At 42.8% G+C, this 23872-nt stretch overlaps 1 long non-coding RNA gene across 2 annotated transcripts in view; it reads right to left on the bottom strand.

The window, feature by feature from the left end:
* The window catches only part of LOC110255743, a 131421-nt gene that overhangs the window by 3947 nt on the left and 103602 nt on the right, over positions 1-23872 (bottom strand). Inside the window, exon 3 of one of the 2 annotated variants that reach the window (XR_002336486.1) lies at positions 9320-21604. The exons of the other annotated variant lie outside the window; for it this stretch is intronic. This is a non-coding gene — a long non-coding RNA (uncharacterized LOC110255743). Of the gene's footprint in view, positions 1-9319; positions 21605-23872 lie in introns of those variants that run through there. 2 annotated transcript variants of the gene reach the window in all.

The following is a 23872-nucleotide window of genomic DNA, read 5'->3' as shown; positions in this document are numbered from 1 at the left end:
AAACCCTTTTATAATGGGGGATACAGCTATCCCATTATAGTCTTCAAACAAAGAAGCTTCAGTGATGGTTTGAAACTGAGTGCAAAGCTTGTGTTAGGAATAGGGAGTCGCTGGAGGCATCGCCAGGGTTCCTGATGGTCCATACAGGTAAAGGGCCCCTTAAGGAACTCCCCGGCTTGGGGTGGGGGCAGGGAAGCGTCTGCTGACAGTCTGGGCTGTGCCTCGGGGCTGGGTTCGATGGATGCCAGCCAATCTCACAAGGACACATATAAACAGGAAGAATTTTACATTATTCAATGTCATTTCTCAGTTTGGCTAAGAGCCCATTGAGTATCTTAAGTTGACTGGCCTTTAAGTGAACAAATGCAGATTATAAGCAGAGCAATAAAGACACTGGAAAACATAGGTGTAACGTGGCCCAGGGGACAGAGTCCTATGCCAGGTTTTCTGGAAGGAAAAATGACTGTCGGAACACAATGTCTCAGGTAAAACTTGACTTAACTAGGATTTTGAGTTTTATCCTTCCAGTAATCAGGATTCTTCTCTTTCAACCTATGAAGTAAGTTACTTTATAATTAAAAACTTGGCAGTCATCTTGACTAAGGAGTGGATGAGGGCAAAAATCACAGTTAAGAAAAAGAATACAAGGAGTTCCCATCGTGGCTCAGTTATTAACGAATCCGATGAGGAACCTTGAGGTTGCAGGTTCTATCCCTGGCCTTGCTCAGTGGGTTAAGGATCCAGCATTGCCGTGAGCTGTGGTGTAGGTCGCAGATGTGGCTCAGATCCTGCGTTGCTGTGGCTCTGGCATAGGCCAGTGGCTACAGCTCCGATTAGATCCCTAGTCTGTGGACCTCCATATGCCGCGGGAACAGCCAAAGAAATGGCAAAAAAAAAAAAAAAAAAAAGAAAAAGAAAAAGAACGCAAAATACCCAGTGTTAAGGAAAAGAATGCAAAACTTTTGAGGTAATTTGCTAAAAGCAACATTTTCAGTTATTGAACAAGTCATTCTACTTCCTGACCATACATGGCTTTTTAAAGAAAATATCTGCGATCACTTCTGGAAACTATTCTTAGCTAAGGAAATGAAATTCCTTTTCATAATGCAATCGCTATAAAATATTTTATGCAGTATCATGCTAACATTGACTTCATATTACTGTGAGAAAACAAACAAACTTGCCAAGCTCTAAATATTTGTCATCTCATGTTACAGCCCATAATAATCACAGCCTCTTACAGTTAGAAGGTAACCAAAGAAACAGAAGCCTGCGAGACTCACTCTTTCAGATGAAGGTCCTAATACACACTGATACGAAACACGGTACCTATGACCCACCGTCCCGCCAAAGCATTCACACAGGACGTGAACCGGTCATTGCAGGAAAATGCCTGGTCCATGAAAAGGAGGTCAGGACTCCGGCTCCCTGCAGGGATGCGCAGAATATCACCGGAAAACCATCCTGGTAAAATCACTCAGCTGTGCTGGCTACAGTACAAGACGCAATTTTTAACACACGTGGCTAAGTGTGTAAGACAAAAGGGAAGTCAAAGAGAAGGGTTCTCAAAATGCCCCAGGACCTGACAACCAGTGAGAATGAGGTGACATGACGGTGGCCTGGGAGACAGTCTTGGGGAGCAGTGCAGCCTGAGGAAGCTGGCAGCCTGGCCCATGTGGAGACAGAAAAGCAGTCCCCTGGAGGCAGGAAGCAGTGGTTATCTCTTTGGAGGGAGAAATGGCGAGGAGACAGAGATGGAGATTTAGCCAAATCTGCAAGGTTTAATTTCTTAAATGATTAGCATCTGTTTTATTTTGAGGGCAGGAGCATAGATCTGATATCATTTTTTTTTATTCTTTTCTTGTTGAAACACTTTATAGTATTTTTTTTTTTTTACTTTAAAGAAAAAAATCCCTAGAGCTCTATAAACCACGCATAAAATAAAGGAAAAACATGTTAAGAGCTAAAGAGAAAGGCACATCCATTCTTGGGAGAATCCAGGAAGCTGGTGGCCTGATCGGATGCTGAAGAGCTTGGAGGGTCCACACGGCAGTCAAAAGAGTTTTTTCAAGTCAATGTACAGACATTACAAGATTGGAGGTGCTGGCTGAATGATGGAAGATGCTTGGAAAACCAGAAAGAAGTGCTTGGCAGGAGGCTCAGGGCTGATAACAGGAGAATAAGGAGGAGCCAGAGCAGATCAGAATGGGAAGAGCAGAGAGTGTTGTTATGTTGCTTATTTAGGTTTTGTTTTTTTAAGAATCCTCTTCCAGCATTTGCAGGATGGAACACTATTCTGCTGAAGTGCATGCACACACACACACACACACACACCCCTAAATGGAGTACACTATCCCCAAAACAAGAGACAAATTAGGATTCTAGGCTTCTTACCAAATTATGATTTCTATTTTATGCCAAAGTAATCTTCGCAAGAGATTTCTAGGAAGCAGGTTGGAGACCAAAGGAGAGTTTGAAAATAAATTTCATGCGTGCTGGGAGTTCCTGTTGTGGCACAGCGGAAAGGAATCCAACTGGTATCCACAAGGATGAGGTTCAATCCCTGGCCTCGCTCAGTGAGCTGGGGATCAGGTATTGCTGTGAGCTGTGGCATAGGTCGCAGATGCAGCTCGGATGCCTCGTTGCTATGGCTGTCGTGTAGGTGGGCAGCTACAGCTCCAATTCAACTCCTAGCCTGGGAACTTCCATAGGCTGCAGGTGCAGCCCTTAAAAAAGGGGGGGGGATTGTTTAAATAAATTTCATGAGTTCTAAGAAATGGCAGGCTCTACCAAAGATAATCCTTCAAAATCCCTATTTTCTTATTTAGATGAGTTACCACTATACCTAGGAGTGAAAAAGAAATCAATATGAAAAAATGAGATGACCCAGAGAAGGGGCTAAAATGTCAACAAAGTGGGAAATAACTAATCGGTTTGTGAGGATTAGAAACGCTAATTCTATTACATCTCTGGCGAGTTCCTGCCACACATTATTCCTATTTTTTTGGCAGCTTTCTAGCTTTTAGATGACATTCTGTTTCCTGACACTTCTCTCCCACCTTCTTAGCTATTTACCTCTTACGAGATGCTGTTCTGCCATTGGAATCTTTGGATTCCCCCCACGTGACTACCTTCAGCCTATGAATCCTTACACACCTGCCAGGCCAGGTACCACACACTGTCCTCAAGTCACACGAGGAAACAGAAGCTCCGAGAGGTTGAGTCATTTGTCCAAGGCCAGACAGTTAATCAGTGACAGTGCAAACCCCAACCTTTCTGATTCCGAAACATTCGCTCTCTACCCCACCTATGACTTCATTTAAACAAATATTTAGTTAGCACCTATTACGTGCCAAGTATTGTGCTACATGCTTGACTTACGGTGTTGAACACAAACTACAAAAATGACCCCACCCTCACTTAGGAAATAGTCTGCTCTCTGAAAGGTTTCAAGGGTCTAGATCTGAAATGGCTCTGAGGCCACCTGGGCCGGGAAGCAGACATCAGCAACATCAGCTGCCGGGGCTGTGGTTCTTTGGTTTAAACTCCTGAGATTTTCAGCAGGAAGTCCCTGAGGACGACTGAAGAGATGCAGACACATTTTGCAGTCCAGGCTACCTCTCTCTTCCATGCAGACGTCTCATGTGCGCACGGCTCCTTTTTGACAATTTCCCTGACTTCCTTTTTGATCACGATGGGTGCCCGTTCTTATCCGGCTTTACGTGTAATATGGTGCCGACTATGGGTTCTTCCTCCTGCTGCACTCTGAGTCGTTGGATCTGGGCCGCTTCCCCACAGGGCACCCTGATGGAAAGAGCTCAACAAATCTAAGGTGGAAATCTGTCTGCATGGTGGGATTTGGGTTATTTAACGCTCTGTCTCCACTGTTTTCATTCACAGCATGGGAATAATAAAGACATCTGTCTCACAGAGTTGTTAAAAGGGTTAGGTGAGCAAATGCTTCTAAAAAGCCCAACACTGTGCCTGGCACATGAGAAAAACTTGGTGAGGGCAAGTTACAGTTCTGGCCACTATTTCATTTACACATCAGGATGAAATCCTTCATTCAACACATGTATGTCACGTCCCCGCAGGTGCCAGGCAGCATCCTAAGTACTCTTCCAAGTTGGATGGGTTTTATCCTCAAGAAGCTCACCATGTAATAGGAGGAGATAAGCAAGTGACCAGAATATTATAACCAAGGTTTGCAGAGGGCTCTTGGGCATGCTTGGAAGGGGCCACAACTCAGCATGGATATTAAGCTTCCCAGAAGGGCTCACGGCCAAGCTGGGTTCTGAAGGAGCCTGGAAATGATAGGACAAGGAGGGCACTGGTGACCAGGAAGTAAGAAGTCTATTTCAGGCAGTGGGGATGGCGCAAAGATGAGGGGACAGTGTGTGAACGGTGAGGTCGGGGTGAACATGGTGAGGAAAAGGGTGAAACTGCTTAGAGTTCCATGTACCCGGCATGCAGAGATGCGTCCGGGCAGTAGGCAGTTATCCAGATGGGCACCTGCCTCAATTACATCATGCCTGCATGAAGCCACTTTATCATCTGAGCCAGACCTTTCAAGAGATAAGGCTTTACGAGGCAAACCTAGTCTCTGTGTCTGTGCACGTCCATGTGTCATCTCTGAGAAATGCAGCCCTATGATCTCTGGAGTCAAATCTCTGAACAACACAATGTCACACATTAAAACAGATAAAAGCATCACTCACTGACAATTGGGTCTTTCCAGCCATCAGGACTTTGCAAAACAAAACCACCTCTAAGTGTGTAACAAGGAGTTATGATAAGAATTCCATCAGTGTTCCATCATTTTCAGTACCTCCCCCCCCACAAATGTGGTTGCTTTCTGTATGGGAGTTGACACTGGATGACATATTTGGCTATTTCACTAGATAAGAAATGACATGCAGGAAATGTACCACAGCCATAAGATGAGCAGAAAAGAATTAGATGCTACTACTTGATATTTTTACAGCTTTTGTTTTTCTTGAAAATACTTCAAAACACATGATTACTCAAATGCAGGACTCTGGAAAATTCCATTTCTTGGTGGTGTGGGAAAGTGGGGCACGGCTCAAGAGGAAAAACCCAGGGTTACAGGGGCACTCATCGCTAACATCACTCTCCTAGAAGCCTAGATCATTCCAGCTTCTCAGATTTCATGTTTCACAAGCCAGTAGATTTTTCTCCTATCAGAACAGAATATCTGGATACATCATGCTCAACCTCTAAAATCTGATGCACAGATTTTAGCGACAGCGTTACTTACCCAAAGTTAAACATACTATCCTGATTATTCTAGAAGATCTCAATAACAGGCTTTTAAATTGTTCTTTGACATCTCTTCAAGCTACGACATTATGATGTGTAAAGCGAGATGGACAGTTCATACGAAATAGTCATTGCATGAAACCCGACATTCTTTAGCACTAATAGCAGTTTGAATCCTGGCCTATGGAAATATAATCTATAAAAAGGTCAGTGACCAAGGGGAATAAAGGGTGAGTTGAAATTCCTTTCTCTATTTTCCTTTCATAATCTCTAAACATAACATTTAAACTGTCATCGTGAATGCACACAGTATATTTACATGGCTGTAAATCTGTCAGATTAAAGCCATTTGGAGAAGATTCTCACAGAATTTTTTTTTTAAACAAGCCGCAGAGTTGATAACAAAGTATTGGATTAAGAGCCAGGAAACAGAAATTATTTTTATCACTTTGTTCCAAATTTACTGATCAACCTGGGACCAACCAGTGTGCTAAAAGTGACTTTGTTTCCTGCTTAATTTTAGGGGAATGTTCTGGGAATGAGATAATGATTTTAGGATACTGAAGATAGCTTGTTTGAGAAAGATTATATATATATAATCTTATATAATATATATATATATATAAATGCAAACATTTCCTTACTTAGCATCTGTCTACTGTGCATCATTGCTGAAGAGCAGGAGTCTAAAAACCCAACAAACCCAGAAATTTAAAAGACTGGCCTGCATCCTTCCTGTTCTACATTTTAGTTAATGGTATCAACACCCACTAAGGTGTGAAATCCAGGAATGTTGGTAAGAGGTAGGTGGATGGGAAAAAAGAAACCAACTCCTATTAATTGCCTACAATATACGAGGCACTTACTGTGTTATCTCTTTTCATCTTCCCAACCCTCCTATTTAACTGATAAGGAAAGGAAGTGAGAATCCTAAGCAAATAACAAATCAGATTCTGGGATCTACTTGCCTATTTCTTGATTCCACCTTTCCTCTGTCTTCACACCCCTGGTCTATGCTCCCAATAAGCTATTAGCTGAGAACTGTACCTGCTAAATAGTTCTTGAATATATGCCTCTGTCTCAGTTCAGGCCCTTATGATTTCTCACCTGGTCCAAAATGCATGTTTCCAGTGGTTTCTCTGGCTCTGAAGTGTATTTTCTCTTGTGCAAGGATGTGCAATCTTAAGAGTCATTTTTTTTTTTTTCAAAAACACAAAGCTGTTTATGTCATTCTTATTGTGTGAATCTCTTCCTCCTTGGATGATGAGTTACTTATTAACAAGGGTGATATCAGCAAGATGACAGACTAGGAAGCTCCAGGCCCTTATTCTCTCCCAGAAATACCACAAGAACAACAACATATGGACCAAAGTAGCTTTGTGGGAACTCTAGAACCAGTGAAGAAGCCACAGCAACCAAGTGACTACCTAACCACGAAAAAGCCACACTCGAAACAATAGGACATTTGTGGCATTTTCGCTCACCTTTATCCCAATCCCTCCCCAGTGGAGCACAATGTGGTCAGGCGGATTCCACCCAATTTCTGGTCCCTCCCTCAGGACAGGGAGAAAGAGCAGAACTTGCTTGCAACATTCTGGTCTGTCTGAGGGACTGGTTTCTTTCTGGTCTGACTCAGCATTGATGAGCATGGTGCCATATTATGGGTATCATACTGGAGGCTGCTGACAGCAAGGGTAGGTGTAGTGGCCTGTGACAGCTTCAGGTAACTGCAGACCCATGGGCACCTGCGGGCAAGAGATTACAGGCAGAGGAATATAACAGAACATCTAAGGTCCTAAGGATGAGCACCGGTGAGATTCTCAAGAAAATTAAGAGATTTAAAAGTAGTCATGTATATAGGAGAGTTGGAGGGGAAATACGCATCTGCACAGGATTCAGGGAAGACCTACCCCCAGAAGAAGTCTGAGAGCACCTTAGGCCTTCATTCTGCACTGATTAGTGAAGATTCTCCTCTGTCCAGAGCCAGTCCACAAAGACGGGGTGAAAAAGATGATTTTTTTCAAATGCCTCATTTTCAACAAAAGATCACAAGGCAACAAAGAAGGAGGTAAACATCATCCATCCAAAGAAACAAAATAGAGCCCCGGAAACCAACCCTAAAAAAAAAAATAGGTCCTGAAATCACTTGGCAAAACTTTAAAACAATTTTCTAATGTGTGCTCAATGAGATAAAGGAGAACACAGACACATACCTAAACAAATGTAGGGAAACAATGCATGAGTGAAATGAGACTATCAACAAAGAGATCAAAATTATAAAAAAGAACCAAACAGAAATTATGGAACTGAAAAAAAATAATAACTGAATTAAGAGATTCACTAGAGGAGGGCTCAATAATGAATTCAAACAGAAAAGAATCAGAAATCTTGAGGATGGATCATTTGAAACTACTGAGTATGAGGAACAAAAAGAAACAAGAATGAAGAAAAATGAAGAAAGCCCATAGGATTTATGAGACACCATTAAGCAAAGTAATATGCATTATGGAAGTGCCAAAAGGAGAAGAGAGAGAAGGGAGTAGTAATTTCACTTAAAGAAAAAATGGTGAAAATGTCCCCAGTCTGAGGAAGGACATGGATATACACATACAAGAATCTTAACAAACTCTAAGTAGGACAAACCCAAAGAGACTTACACTGAGACACATGATGATGCAACTGTAGAAAGTTAAAGACAAAGAGAATCTTGAAAGTAGCAAGAGAAAAGTGGTACAATATGTACAAGAAATCTTCAATAATATTAGCAGCTTTCTCAGAAGAAATCTTTCAGGTGAGAAGACAATGGTATCATATATTTAAAGAACTGAAAGAAGATACTGTCAACTGAGAATAGAGGCAAAACTGTTCTTCGAAAAATGAGAGAGAAATTGACATGTTCCCGGTAAACAAAAGCTCAGTGAGTTAACGCTAGACCTGCCCTACAAGAAATGCTGAAGGGAGTCCTTAAAGTTGAGACAAAAGGATGAGAGGCAGTAACTTGAAACCATATGACTGTAGAAGTGCTCTGGGAAAGGTCAATATATGGAGAAATATAAAAACTTGAATTCTTGTTATTTTGGTCTATAACCCCACCATTCATTTTAAAATAGGATTTAAAAAGACAAAAGTATAAATGATGATTATAAATTTATGTTGTGTACACAGTATATAAAGATGTAATTTGTGAGGTCAATGATGTAAACTAGGGGTGAAGCAGAGATATAAATGAGTAGAGCTTTTGTATGCTATTGAAGCAAAGCCGTTATTAATTTAAAATAAATGGCTACAACTTCAGGATGTTTCGTCATCACATGGTAATCATGAGGGACATATCCATAGGATACACACAAAAGGAAATGAGAGAGAGACCACACGTCACTGCCAGAAAATCAACTAAACACGAAGGAAGGCAGCAAAGAAGGCAATGAAGAAGAAAAAGCTATAAAACTTAGACAACACATTTTAAAATGGCAACAGTAAGTCCTTCTCTATAAGTAATTGCTTTAAACACAGATGGATTAAACCCTTCCTTCAAAAGATGTAACATTGTCTTGTAGGATCCAACTACATGCTTTCTAAAAGAGATTTACTTTACTTTTTTAAATGATTTTTATTTTTTCCATTATAGTTGGTTTACAGTGTTCTGTAAATTTTCTACTGTATAGCAGAGTGACCCAGTCACACATACATACATATATATATATATATATATATATATATATATATATATATATACATTCTTTTTCTCACATTATGCTCCATCATAAGTGACTAGATAGAGTTCCCAATGCTCTACAGCAGGATAAAAGAGGTTTACTTTAGACCTCAGGATTTAAGGACAAAAGTAAGTTGAAAGTCAAAGTATAGGAAAAGATAATCCATCCTAAAAGCTATCAAAAGAGAGTGGGTGTGGCATAATAATAACAGAAAAAATACACGCTGGAATGGATTAACAATGAGATCCTGCTGTGTAGCGCTGAGAACTATGTCTAGAAAACACAGCACGACAATGGGAGAAAAAATTATGTAAACGTGTAGGTGTAACTGGGTCCCCACGCTGTACAGTGGGGGAAAAAAAAACAGTGTGTTGGGGGGAATAACAATAAAAAATAAATTTTAAAAAAAGTTAGAAAAAAAAGAAAAAGAAACTTTAAGTAAAAAACTGTTACATGAGACAAAGAACATGGTATAATGAAGGAAAGGTCAATTGCTAATGAGAGCAATTATGTGTGCACCAAGCAGCAGAACTCCCCACAAATACAAAGCAAATATCGACAGAATGGAAGGAAGAAAAACAGGCATACACTGCTTTACTGCACTTCATGACGCTGCACTTCGCAGAGAGTGTGTGCTTTCCAAGTTGAAGCTCTGTGGCAACCCTCCTCTAGTAAGTCCATCGGTGCCATCTTTCCAACATCCTCTGTTCACTTTCTGTCTCTGTGTCACGTTAAGCTTATTATTATATTTGTTTTGGTGACCTGTGATTAGTGATCTCTGACGCCACTACCTTGGGTCAGTGAAGGCTCCGATGAGGTGTGTACCCCTCAGATACTGCAGGTTCAGTTCCAGACCACCACACTAAAGTGAATATCACAATGTAAAGTGAGTCCCACAATATTTTGGTTTCTCAGTGCATATAAAAGTTATGTTTACACTATATTGTAGCCTAGTGTGTGCAATCGCGTTATGTCTACGTTCATACCTTCATTTAAAAATACTAATGCTAAAAATGCCAACCATCTGACAACGCAGAATTGCTACAAACCTTCAATTTGTAAAAACGGCAATATCTGTGAATGCAGTAAACTTAAGCATGATAAAAAGAGGGAGAGTTGGAGTAGGAGACTTGGATACTTATGAGCAAGTTCTAGTCCAGTGCCGGGCATATAGTAGGTATGCGAAAAGCACTGGCAGAATGAATGAACGATCCTATCCTTCAATGAGTTGCAGCCATTTGGGGGAGAATCTACGGGAAGAATGATTGTCACTATAAAAATTACAAGATTTACTTATGTAGAAATGAAGACCAGGTTAAGCAAGGTGACCCTAATCAATGATGGAGAGGCCAAACTTAGTATCTGCAGATTCTTAGAAGTACACATTCTTAACAGCATTTGGAGGAATAAACAAGACATACTGCCCTCAGTAACAGCGTCCATGGATCACACGATTCGGAGTGTGGCCATGCATTACTATATTCACAGAGTAATTACATCAATAATTTAAGCATGAGAGTAACATAGGTATAAATCATTGAAATGGGAAGCACAACAGTTACTCTTCGGTATTGAAGGCTCCTTAACTGTGAAGATTCCACAGAACCTGCGCTCTCTGTGTTCCTGCAGAAAAACCTACCCGGGGTTCACTTTCCTGAACTGTTGTTTAACTCCAGGAACGTGACCACAGGTGGAAATGATCCTGACACTGGCCTGAGCCAAAGAACGTTTCCAGTTGACCTGTGTCACCCTTGGAAACCTCAGCGTTCCCAAACAAAACTTCCGACGCCTGGGAGGTTCCCAGAGAGGAGGGGACCCGAGGTGAATAAAAGCAAGAGGATCTGCACAGCCTTTTCATGCAGCTTTATTATCACTTGTGGCAGATAAACTTGGGCCTTTGAAGGACGTTGTCGATGGAAACAAAACCCAGATTAAATCCTTCTGTGGGCTGATTGTCGTTGCTGCACCACTGACATAAATATTGCTCGGCCTGAGCAAAGACGGCAGCTCCCAATGCAGCCGGCCATAAAGAAATGCAGACAGTATAAGAAAGGGAAGGTATGTCTATAAATGTGACTGGGTCACTTTGCTGTGTGGCAGAAATTGGCACATTGTAAATCAACTCTACTTCAATTTTAAAAAGTGTGAAAAAAAATTGTGGCAAATGTCTTGAGGGGTCAGGAGAGAAAAATGTGAGTGAACAGGATGAAGAAGACGGCGCAGGCACCTTTGGAAAACCCGAAGCACTGACTGTAGCAGCATCTTTTTACAGGAAAGTTTCCTGTTGAAACCCCCGTTAACTGCACTGGGCCTTATGTCTTTGTCTCATTTCTTGTTCTCTGGTAAAAAGAAAGAGAAGATTCCCATTTTACTGATAAAGAAACCAAGGGACAGTAATCCCACAATTAGTCGACTTTTGTCTCCCAGAGCCAGTGGATTTTGTTCTTTCTGATCCCTTTAAATTTGTGATTCTTTTAAAATTCACATAATTAAATAGCTATGCTTTTCTACATGTATGTGCTTTGGAATTCCAATCTGTTGCCACAATGACTCTCTTCTTCTATACAACAAATACTGGGTAAATTCCTCTTAAAGACAATGTATATATACATATATATCTCAGACCACAGACGAAATATTTCAGGAGTAGCGCTTTCTCATAGTCACCAGAAAAACTTTAAAAATGAGGTACTTTACTTCTCCTGAGTAAATAAGCACAAATATTACCTTTGCAAATAGGCAGGACACTAAAACTTTGCAGCCAGGATCAACATTTGCGATTAGATCTTTTTTAGGTGAGCAAACTGACCACAGGAGAGGGAGAGGGAGCTGCCCAGTATCTAGTCATTAGTTACAAAGCCTGGAAGAAGCCCAGATGTTGATGTAACTTCCACAAAGGTGACTGTTTTACCTTGAGGAGAAAATATAGCTCAGTCTGTAAGTCACTGTTACAGAATACGTCGATGTTTAATAGAAGAAAAACCACCCGTGGATGAGAGAACTATATCGGATTTTTTCTACAGCTATTTATCTCTATTCCAGTTACTCGAGCACAGCCCAAGCCTAGAGAAGATGGATCGTTCCAGAGAAACCAGCCCAGGAGTGGCACCACACCTCAAATGATTAATGTGGAAATGCATATTTGATTATGGACATGACAAGTCAGAAAGGCTGGACCTGCCAGGAATAGGTGTGGGAACTGTTATTAAATATTTATGCAGCACTGATGTACAATAAGTATAATTGTGCCAAATGTATAAAGTCCTTGCCCGAAGGAGTCTGCTGTCAGCTGTAAAGCCAGTTAGTCCTGAGATATGTGTTGTGTTGCTTCATCAAGTAAACAATCCCTTCCAAACATCAAGGAACCATCACTCTGATGAGCTTTCTTAGAAACAAGACTTATTACCCAATGATTGAATGCAAAAGTTGCATATACTTGCCACCATGTTAAAATTTTAGGAAATTCACTTTGAGTCTCTGACAAGCTGACAGTTCTCTTTTGTTGAGTCTCATCTGGTTTCTTTTCTTTTCTTTCTTTCTTTTTTGGCCACACCCACAGAATATGGAAGTTTCCAAGCCAGGGAATTGAATCCAAGCCACATCTGTACCCTATGCCACAGGTGTGGCAATGCCGGATCCTTAACCAGTTGTGTCATAGCTGGAAGTCCCATCTCTTTTCATTCTTTCTACTTAACTCTTCCATATGGTTGCACAAAACACCATTATATCCAACTGCTATTGCAGCATGCATAATGACGCCAGCAAAAGCAAAGTGCATTAGAAAGTTTTGATTTTGCAAGCCTATGTCAGCCAAAAAGAAACTGTCAAATAATTGTAGCCAATCTTGGATGCATTAAGAAACAAATGGAGGATACTGACTCAAAACATGAGGCAACTTGAAGGACATGTGAAGAGCTGACATCAGTTTTATCCAGGATACAGTCAGTGGAGGAAGGGAAGTGGGAAAAGTGATAGGGTGTTGATGGAAAAAGACTTTATTTAGTTCAGACAATGCTCAGAGGATACCGCCTTATACTTCCCGCTTACTTAAATCCACAAAGAATTTAAAGTAGCTAATAATTTAACCAAAAATCCTCTTGAAATGGGATATACTAAAGCAAGAGAAAAATAATAGGAGCCCAGTGATGAGGGATTTAGAAAGAGGAAAAGAAATCACCTTGCCTAGAAAACTAGTACTTAGGAAGACTATGTCCCTTTTCAAGAAAGAGTTTAGCTTTGTGCATGTCACTGATGGCTAAGACAGACAGTTAGACACAGACGGACAGGAAAAGCATCCATCCATTCATTCACTCACCCATTCATTCAGGGGTTACACAATGTCTGCCTTCAAAAGGCTTGGAGCCTGGGTAGAGAGGGTGATAACAACAAGAGATACACACAGCGTGAAACACGGTAACCGCGGGGGGAACAGCTATGATCCAAAGGGTGAGATACAATTCAGTCATCTGGGGGTCAGAGTGTAAGGGACAGCTTGAGAGATAAGGGGACATCTGAGCTCAGCCTTGATAAGGATGACAGAAAAAGGCTTCCAGATGAGGAAGCCTGCGTGAAGACCCACACCACCAAGAGGACAGCAGTGGGTCCTTGTGGCCAGCAGGGCACACAGGGAGGCTGGAGGTAGGGAGGGGGCCTGCCACTGAGCCCGGGGCCAGACTGGGAGGGCCCCAGGTCTTCAATGCCATGCTCAAGAGTGTAGCCTCGATCCTGAAAGTAGAGGAGCTAACACACGACAGAGGGGCTATCAGAACAAAAATGCAGGGGGCTACGGAATAGCTATGTTTAATAGAAGAAAAGCTAGCAGTGGATGAGAACTGTATAAGCAGTGTGGTTCTAGACTTCAGAGAGGTCCTGAAAATGGTAGAGAGTTAGGGAGTTCCTGTTGTGGCTCAGCGGGTTAAGAACCTGACAAGTATTCATGAGGATATGGGGGTTCCATCTCTGGCTTGGATCAGTAGGTTAAGGATCCTGAGTGGCTGGGGCTGTGGCACAGACCAACAGCTGTGGCTCTGATTCCATCCATAGCCTGGGAACTTCCATATGCCACAGGCGCAGCCTTAAGAATAAAACTTAAATTAAATTAAAATACTTTCAAAAATAGTAGAGATTTGGGGAGATCAGCCCGTATTTTTACCCCACTTTACAGAGACTATTCTAGGGTGTACAGGGTGGTTAAACTACTTACTTAGGTCCACACCCTGTTACTGGACTCGGGAAGAGCATGACACAGGTCTGAGTGGGGCACGGGCATTTTCCTGAACACACCCTGAGGGCAGAAATCATTCGATAAATGTTTCAGGGAGATTTCAACAAAATAGAAAATGTACCTCTTCTGTCCAAAGAGCTAAGAATTGAGGTGTAAAGAGGACAGAAACGTGACAAAAGACAGCAAAACTGTTAGGAAGGCTAGTGTAGAGATATGTCTGTATTTCTTTACACAACAGAGTGGACAACTTGCTGGAAAGGGCAGCAGTTTTTATAAAACAAATTATTTTAAATGCATTATGAAAGAGACTCTATTCATTTATAGTATAGATAATTTATGTACTTCGTAATAACGCTCTGATCAGTGTCGAGCTTTGCCATTAAATTATCATCTAAAAGGGACAGAACCATCCTGTAAACTGAGAGGGAAACAAAGCTACTCTCAGTGAATCATGCGCCCAAATCAATGTGAACTTAGGACAACTCCTCTGGGCACTAAAACTATAAAAGAGTGTGGATGTCTGCTCATCCAAAATAGTCTTACTTCCTGATCCATCCAGCCTGTCTTCTGTTCTCCGACTTCGGAGGACAGCAAGCAAGTTCCCTGGGTTGTCCCAGAGCAAGCTTTGTCCTCTGCTTGACTTAGCAACATGGGTCACTGAGCCTGTTCACGTGAATACAAACATGTTAGACAAGAACAATCCTCTTAAGACTGGAAACATGAGTCTTAGCCCTTCCTGATGAGCCCACCCACGTTTTAATGACAGCGCAACTAAGAAGTGACCTGGGGCTTACACCGTAAGATGCTCAGGCAGTAGAACGATGGGGAGATGTTCGCCCCCCCCACAGTGGGGTCTTTGTGGGGTCTGGTTTAGGATAGGCACACTCTATATGCAAAGGAGGAAAAAACCTGCTACCTAGAATCCAACCACCTCCTACAGAGCATGAATCTTATGAGGCTCCAGAGTTTCTCAAAAATGAGCTGACGTTCCTTCAATCAGAATCAAATCATGACTGTCGAAGGTAAGTGTTCCCAGGCCGATCTCAAGCCTGATGAACCAGCATCTGAACTTAATTTTAACACGATCCTGCAGGTGGTTCGCCTGTGCCGAGGATGACGCTGTCCTTAAAGGGCGCGGTCTCAGACGGCCCTTTGATTTTGATGAGCATCTCGAGCGGTTCGGGATGTGCTGTGAGAGGCCTGAAGAAGCGCTGGGGGCAGGGGCTGGAAAGATCAGAACTGTTCTCGACAACAGAGGGAGAAGAAAGTGAAATCCTGTGGACTTGGGGTTGAAAGCAACTTGAAAGGATAGACGGGAAAAGAAAAGAAGAAAGAAGCCACCAAGGTGTCCAGAGGTTGAAGAATACCAGTCGAATGAGCACTGAGAAATCTCAAATGGCAGGGGGCTGAAAGGGGTTTTCAAAAACAGGGACATCTAATATTAACTCGGAGTTGTCTGTGCTGAATGACCGTCTAAACCCCAGATTCCCGTTTTCTCTCCGGAAACCCACAGAATCTGCTCTATGCACAGGCTTTTATAGTGGAGATTTTCTCTGTGGAAATCAAAGAAAGGGGCCAAACTTCCCTTCTGAATCCACACAGTAAGTCCAGAGTGGGGCAGCATAAGGAGATAATGGGGACATTCATACGTGGCAAAAAAGAACAAACAAAACACTGGCAGAGGCAGGAACTTAAGCACGAAGACATGAGTCTCAGAGTCACAGAGGTCCTGGGCTGGGCCTGGGACCCTCCACAGGCATTGCCATGGAAGCCTGACCAATCTTTATCTAGATTTGAAGAGCAACGTGCTCCCTCCCAGCTGACTTTTTAGGTTATATGAGGTTATAGGATCTTCTCCTTCTACTACTTTAAAACCTTAAAACAGGGAGCAGGGGGTGGGAGGAAGGAGTTCCCTGGTGGCCTAATGGGTCAAGGATCAGGCATTGTCACTGCTATGGCTGGGGTCACTGCTCTTGGCATGGCTTCAATCCCTGTCCCCAGAACTTCCACATGCCGAGGGGACTGCCAAAAAAATCCAAAACAAACAAAAACCTTCTGCAGTTTCAAACTCTAGTGCTCAGAAGAAGTTGCGCTTAAAAAACAATTCTTTTTTGCCTTCTTTTGAGCTCTTCTAGCAGCCTTTCCCCAAAGCAATGATTCTTTATTCGCTATCCCTTAGAGCTGAAGAATTTGCTGTGAGACAACTTTTTAAACCGGGGACCACACAAAACAACTGGGTGACCTCTTGTTCAGAGACTAAATGGAGCCCTGATGACCCTAGAAAGGAACCTGCTTCCCCCAAATGGGCAAAGTATTTACTTTGCAGGTGCACAGCTGCTCCACAAGCACAGTTAGGCTAGGTCTGCTGTCTGCCTCCGACGCCCCTTTAATCAGGGGACTTATCAGCTGATTTTTAATTAGGAATTTGGTTATATCCCGTGTGGGAAAAAAATATATATAGATATACCAGTACATATTGTTGTGGTTCGATCACTAATATACAGTTTTAAAGCTGCTTTGGGTTGTAACTCTTTAAACATGAGCATGGAATAAACTTGGGGGACTGGTGAAGGACAACCTGAAAGAGAAAAGTTGTGAAATCTCATCTAGTCTCAAATTTGCTCTCTTAGCGGGGACCAGATTATTTCCGCATGCCTCAGTTTCCCCACTGTGACACAGACACAGTGCTCTTTGTCTGTGAGGACAATGACACTTCAGTAGACCTTTCACCGTTGGAGAGGAAAACATCCCTAGAGCTCTCCCCTGCAAAGGAAATGTGTTTATAGGGTTCAGGTTTCCCTGGATCACAGCTCTGAGGACAATCATTGGTTCTTGTGTGTGTCCTTGAGCTAAAGTTACCTTAAACGAAAATGTCCATCCCCTCTCACTTTGTTTTCATCAACGAAACAGGCTCTTTTTTTTTTTTTTTTTTTTTTTGGCCACGTGCACAGTATGTGGAAGTTCCCAGGCCAGGGATCGAACCCCAGCCACAGCAGGGACTCAAGCCATAGCAGTGACCATGCTGGATGCTTAACTTGCTGAGCCACCAGGGAGCTCTAAGACTTTTATCTCTTAAGGACAGAATGAAAAATACAGCCAGCTGAGATACTGATGCTGTGCACTGGACCAGCTAAGTGGGTCACCGCCTGGGACTGACATGTACCTTTGAAAGCTTCTGCCTCCCCCTGCCCACCGCTGTGTCCTGAGCAGAATCATGGGCAAGTGGGGGCTGGATAAATCCATGCTGGTACATGGACTGCTTGCCTCTTGGACCCACGAGGGAAGCTGTGGGTGTCCTTTCTCCTTGCCTTCTATGATCACAAAAAATGACCCCGGATGTTCTTAAACTAGGTTTTATGATGATTTCACGAAGAGCAGACCAGGAAGCAGGAGACCCTCAGTGTAAGCTGTCTGGGTAGGTGTGCATTTCTTGACCTGTAAAATGAGTGCCTTGAGTTAGATGCTGCTACGCTTTCTTTCAGATCCATAATTCAACGATGCCCTGATTTTCTGCTGAACTCCCGCCAAGTGAGTTATTTACTTGTCTAAGTTCTTCAGCAGCACAACCACAGAGCACTTTTTGCAGTTTGAGTTCTGAAGAAATATTTATTCCCCAGGACTCAAAGGCATGATGTATAAGATGACTAATTAGCAGGAAATTAATAATTAAACTTCTGGAGAAATGCCACAGGTTTTCTAAGATGCTCTGTCATTGAGTAAAACAATAGCAATGATGATCCCCAAACGGAAATAGTTCGTTGATGCCCAGGATTGGCAGGATCCAGACTTGAAGAATCCCCAGGACTTTAGAATGTGTGTTCTTCTCCCTATTTTCCCAATGGTGAAATTAAAACATGTTATTAAATATACTTCTCACCTATCCCTTGAAAGCTGAGTGGAGAGAGAGCACCACTTTGGATGCAATTCAAGACATTTCAAATTTTGTAAGTTTTAAAATGTGAGGTGCTGAACTATGCAATAGTTTATTAGGTCACAATGAAAAGGTGTCATGAGCCACTCCATGCAGCAGTGAGTAGCATTTAGCAATGTGGTAGGTTAAGAGTATAACTGCGGAGTATTCGAGCTTCAGGGTTTGTAAACTCCCTGGTCCACAGTGGGGACAGAATTCCAGTGGGCTGAGTAACCTGTATATTGTGCACAATTACATGTTAGTCTATTTTACAAATGCTTGTTCATCTCCAATGTCCATTTACTTTCAACAAGCAGAACCATGTAAATGAACTATAATGGAAAAAAATAAAAATCGTAAAAAAAATTTAATAGCAAAAAATAAAAAATAAATAAAAAAGCAGAACCATGGATACACACCACTCTAAGATAGCTCCTGAAAGACTCTGGTGGATTTTGGAGGAAATTTTTCATCCACTGCTACACACTGTGTTTGCAGACTTCGGGAGAGTAATGTGCCATGTTGGACTTCTATCTGAACGTTGCCATTTCATATATTGGTAATTTCTATCCCCCTGCTGCTCAAATACACTTGAGCTGGATCCCAACCTTGTTTTAAAGCAGTCCTGTGCAGACTGACCTGGGGAGCCTTTCAAGGCACTGGGGGGAAGCCGATGGTCTCTTTCGGGCTGCAGTCTCCCGCCCCACTGCTCACAGTTCCTGGAAATCAGTCCTCCGAGGGAGAGGTGGTTGGGTAGGAATGAGTAATCCGTTGCTCTTTGTGGGAAGAGATGGAACAGAAATCTCCTCCTCTATGTATCTCACTTTACGCAATCTCGTGTCAACTCATCACTATTTTCAATGTTTGGAAACTTTAAAAGCGCCTTTTAAAGAGGAAACCATTCCTTATCGAATAAACAAGGACCGGGCAACACTCCTGCCACCCTTCCTCTTAACCATCTCGCTGACATTTAGGGAGCGTCCCCACACCCCCCAGGCAAGCACCACACCCAGTTCATTTCGGCAAGTCATTTCACCCCAGTCACAGAGGTCAAACTTGCCAAATAAAAACCACCCCACAAAGTCCCTGCCGGGGGTGTGACATGATTTTCTTTTTGCTGACTCTTTTTTCAAGTTCTCTGCGGAGCATGTTGGACAAACTCCTTCTGGGTTTCCTCTGCACCCCTGTCTCCCCAGCCATCACCCCGCTGATGGAGAGTCTGTGTTTTCATTTTAGGTTGTCCACAAAGCGCATAATTCCGGACAACTTCCCGGCTTCCTGCCCACCCATGTTTGTGCTTGCAGGAGTGTTTGGTGCAGAAATCGTTAAAAACTGCCCGTAAAACGGCTTCCGTCGTGACCATGCTCGTCAGGCGTTGGTTGAGCACACACATCAATCACCTACTTTTTGCTGAAGGACTGAATGGCAAAAAGCCCTTTCTAATTTAGCAGACGTGAAGACCAAGTGCAAGGCCATAACATCGGGTTGTGTGTAGTCTTCTGAAATGGCACTGCCTTTTATTTAACTAATTATGTAGTAATCTGCAGCATCTTTATAAAAGTCATTACATTTTGGCAATATTTCTTTTGAGAAGTTTCTCAACTACTATTTTTTTAATAATGATTTTACTTTTTTCCATTATAGCTGGTTTGCAGTGTTCTGTCAATTTTGTACTGTACGGCAAGGTGAGCTATTTATTTTGAGTGGATGTGATTCAATAATAAAAGAAAAGACATCAGCACAGTTTACCCTGTCTCTGATTAATGCAATTTCTGTCCAGCACTAAGTATCGTGGATGCTCTTCATCAACTTTTACTCCTTGAACATTTCTATATTTTATTATATTACTTGGAGAGTTTTCGTCCTAAGGACCTCAAATATTTCTCATTCATCCATTTGGCTTAGTCCGCTTAGGCTGCTGTAACCAGCTGCCACAGACTGAGTGGCTTTGACAACAAGCATTTACATCTCACGGTTCTGGAGGCAGAGGAGTCCAAGATCGAGGTGCTGCCTGAGTTGGTGTCTACTGAGAGCCCGCTTCCAGGCTTCTTGCTGTGTCCTCACATGGCAGAGAGAAGGGTCATCTCTCGCCCGCCTCTTTATAAGGGCACTGCTCCCACGAGGGAGGGCTCCATCCTCATGACCTAATGGTCTCCCCAAAGCCCCATCTCCAAATGCCATCCCCGTGCGGACTGTGGCTTCAGCATAGGAATTCCAGCCCATAGCACATGGTGACCATGTTAAAAAGCGGTTAAGAGGTGGCAGAAAGAACCCTGGAGTGTTTTACCGTTTGATGTGAGCAGGGGTTAGAACAAAGAGCCACATGGGTAATCTGAAAGGTTACAAGAGAGAAGCAGGAGGAAGTCTGTATATAATGGAACACTGATCCACGCACTATTAGGAGAGAAAATACAGGTTCTCCTCCTGCCCAGGAACACACTGGCCTTGGAGGGTGCTGGTGGCTGGGTGTATGGGGGAGGGGACCAGATGCCAAGGGGCAGGGATAGGGGCCTGCCATGAATCATGCCTCCTGCTTCCTGCAGGTGAAGCAGGGAACAGCTTGGCAATGAGTTTGATCTTTGAGGATCTTTTCTGCTTCCCGTGAGTAGTTCTCAGTCAGGGGAGGGGACAAAAGTCACATGTGCCAGGGGACCGTTTTCACACTGCAGCTAGAAGCCTGGCCCCAGCCCTAGGGTTCTTCAGTCAAATCTCCAGGGCTGGTGCCTGTGCCTTCTGAAAAGCCTCCTCCGATAATGTGCATTTTCACAGCTGATGGAAAACAAATGACCTAAGTTGCCAAGTTAATATTCCCCTTTGTTACACAAGGGCTTGAAAATCTCAAACGACTGGAAACCCCTCCTGAGCTGGGCCCTGGGAAGGAACGTTTGATTTGGGACTCTGCCCCACTGTGTTTCAGAGGGTGCGGAAGAGGCACAAATTACAAAAACTAAACAAACCCCAAGCAAAGAACCCCGATGAAGAGGCCAATCAAGGTGCCCTGGGACTTCCCTGTAGGGAGATGCTTCGTGGCCAGTTAGGGCTTCTGTGCCAGATGACACAGTGTCAGTATTGCCATGTGCTGGCGCCACACAGAGGCTTGAACATTGGTGCCAGAGAAGCATGATGCCCATTGGTGCACCTTGGTCTCCTCGTAAAAAACCAGATCGAACAAATTGCCATGTATCAGTGTCTTCACCATCATCCGGGCCTTCGCGGTGTTTGGCATCTAACAGACACTCAGTGAGATAGTTCAGATTTTTGTTGAATGGATGTTGCAGTCTTTCTCATGCTTATCTTCCCTTTTCCCTTGGGAACGTATTTTGATACTTAAAAAATGTTTCTTTAAATGGAATCTTTGTGGCCCATAGTTACTGCAAAACCCCATTCAGTACTGATTATCCATCAAGACGCCGTAGTCTTTCTGGAGCATCGGGGTAGGAGAGAGGAGTGTGATTTGCCGTGAAGAAATCAGGTCTACGGAGAAAAGGGCATATACCATCTTTGTGGTTCCTCCATCCCTGTGCTCTGAACCCCCAGGCTGTTCAAAGGTAAGTCTGATAACCAGCTGTTTGCCATAAAAAGCTAACGCATGCCCCATGGAGCGTGGAAAAGTTTGTAGATTGCCACTGAGAAACACTCTGACCATCCTGTAAGAAGCGTTTTTACAGGCATGTCACCAGAACACCTGTCGCAGCTCATTGTGTAACCCCCTCCTGCCAAGTCTACGTTTTTCTAGATTTTAAAGAAAAGCTGGAGGTATTCAAATTAAAATTTGAAGAACAACATTCTTTACAGAGTCCCAAAGTACTTGAAGCAAAAGAAGGTTTGGGCAGGGTAGTTTCTCTATAGAACTGAGTAAATGGGTGGTCATTCCCCCCGCCTCCCAAATATTTGTTAAAAGTACATTATTCATTAAAGCAATTAAAAATATTTAAAATTACCACTCAAGTATCTTGAGTAAAGTTATATGGATGTAAAAATACATAGGCGTGTCATAGTCTAGCTGTGACTCCTAGACTTTAGGGTGTTATTTAAGAAGGGGAAGAAAAGTGTGTGAGAACTCAAATCTATAAAGTTACACATTTGCTGTAGGTCGGCAAATAGTAACAAACTGCTTTTAGAACAGAAGCATTTAAGCCACTTCTCAATATACTTACATAGTAAGTCCTGAATTCAGAACTCTATAATTATGGATATATTTTTTCACGACAAGGAGGAAAGCCTGAAGCCAGGCCTAACGCCTTCTGCTTATTCTGTGTCCCCACGTAGAGGCCAAATACATTTCCCTTTGCCTAGTATTAGCATTTTTTTCCCTCCTTCTGTCATATCCTCAGCATACGGAAATTCACAGGCTAGGGATCGAATCCCAGCCACATCTGCTACCACCGCGGCAACGCTGGATTCTTAACCCACTGCAGCAGGCCAGGGATCAAACCAGCATTCAAACCAGCAACGCCCCAGAGACAAGCCAGATCATTAACTCATGGCACCACAGCAGGAACTCCAGTATTAGCATTTTTGTGTTCCTTAAAAGTAACTGGGCTACCACTAATATCTTCATTAAAAGTTTTTGGTTTTGTTTCTTTTTACAAAACAAAACAAAGCAAAACAAGAACAGAAAATTTCACCTCCCTGAATAAGCTTGTTTTGTCCAAAAAATAAATTTGATTAAGTAAATAGGATACCTCAGCTGGTGTTGCATCAGTTTCTTTGGGTAAGAAATGATATATATTTTAAATATTTCAAAGCAAAATGTCAAAGGTTGACTTTCAAAAATTTTTGAAGTCAGACACTCTTAATATCTAAAGAGATTAATTTCAAGTGGTGAATTCATTTACAATCTCATATATAAGCTATTAGGTAAAATGCATAATTGCAAACCAATTACCATCCCACTCCAACTTTTAGGTCAAAGAAAAGCCTGAGCTGAATTTCCAAAACCAAGGCCTTAAATAGCCAAAATGAGGCCAAATCATTGAAAACAATAAGGCCACAGGTAAGTTTTAAAATCATTGTGGTTTTTAATGCTGAACAAAATGTTCTGAGGCCTGACATGACAAAGTTTAAGGATTCATGTTACGAAGATATGTGGATTTTTATATGAGAAAGAGCTTGCACGTTATCCTCTTTTCATGGAGAATTGGAATTAACGGGTCTTTTAGTGACATCTTATACTATAGAATTTACATTAGCAGAGGGTCTGATCAGCAACTTAGGAGAACTTCCCAACCATGACAATTTGTTCCCATGACCCCTCCTAAAAGAAAAAGTACAAATTACGAGACAGGAAACCCTTGACAGTGCCCAAGACCAAACGAATACAGTCGGGTCCAGCGTGCGTCACGTCATGGTCACGGGCACGGGCACGCATTATCTCGTCTGGGTTTCAGATAAGCCCGCGACACTGGCGTTTCCACTCCCATTTCGCAGATGAGGAAGGAAACAGGTTCTGAGAGATCAAGTGACCTGTCCCAGGTTACAGGCTTAGTAAGACAGAGGATCAGAACGTGGCCCCAGTTGTGAGGCAGAAATTCCCCTTGTGAAATCTTCTGGCGGAAACCCTTTCCCGAGAGCAGAGGTTCAGGGCCTCTGAGGCTGCCTGGGGCCTGGCTGCCTCTGGAAGTGGCCGAGGAAGGAAGTCGCAGGACCAGATGGGCGGGGGCGTGGCCCCGGGTGGCCCTGGCTCTTAGGTTGTCATTCGGCCCCAGCTGCTTGCCTATCTCACCACCCCGGGCACCATCC

This window comes from Sus scrofa, chromosome 11, assembly GCF_000003025.6.
Source record: "Sus scrofa isolate TJ Tabasco breed Duroc chromosome 11, Sscrofa11.1, whole genome shotgun sequence".
Taxonomy (NCBI): domain Eukaryota; kingdom Metazoa; phylum Chordata; class Mammalia; order Artiodactyla; family Suidae; genus Sus; species Sus scrofa.
Note: the sequence above shows the minus strand (reverse complement) of the source record. Positions and strands in the feature narration are given on the sequence as shown.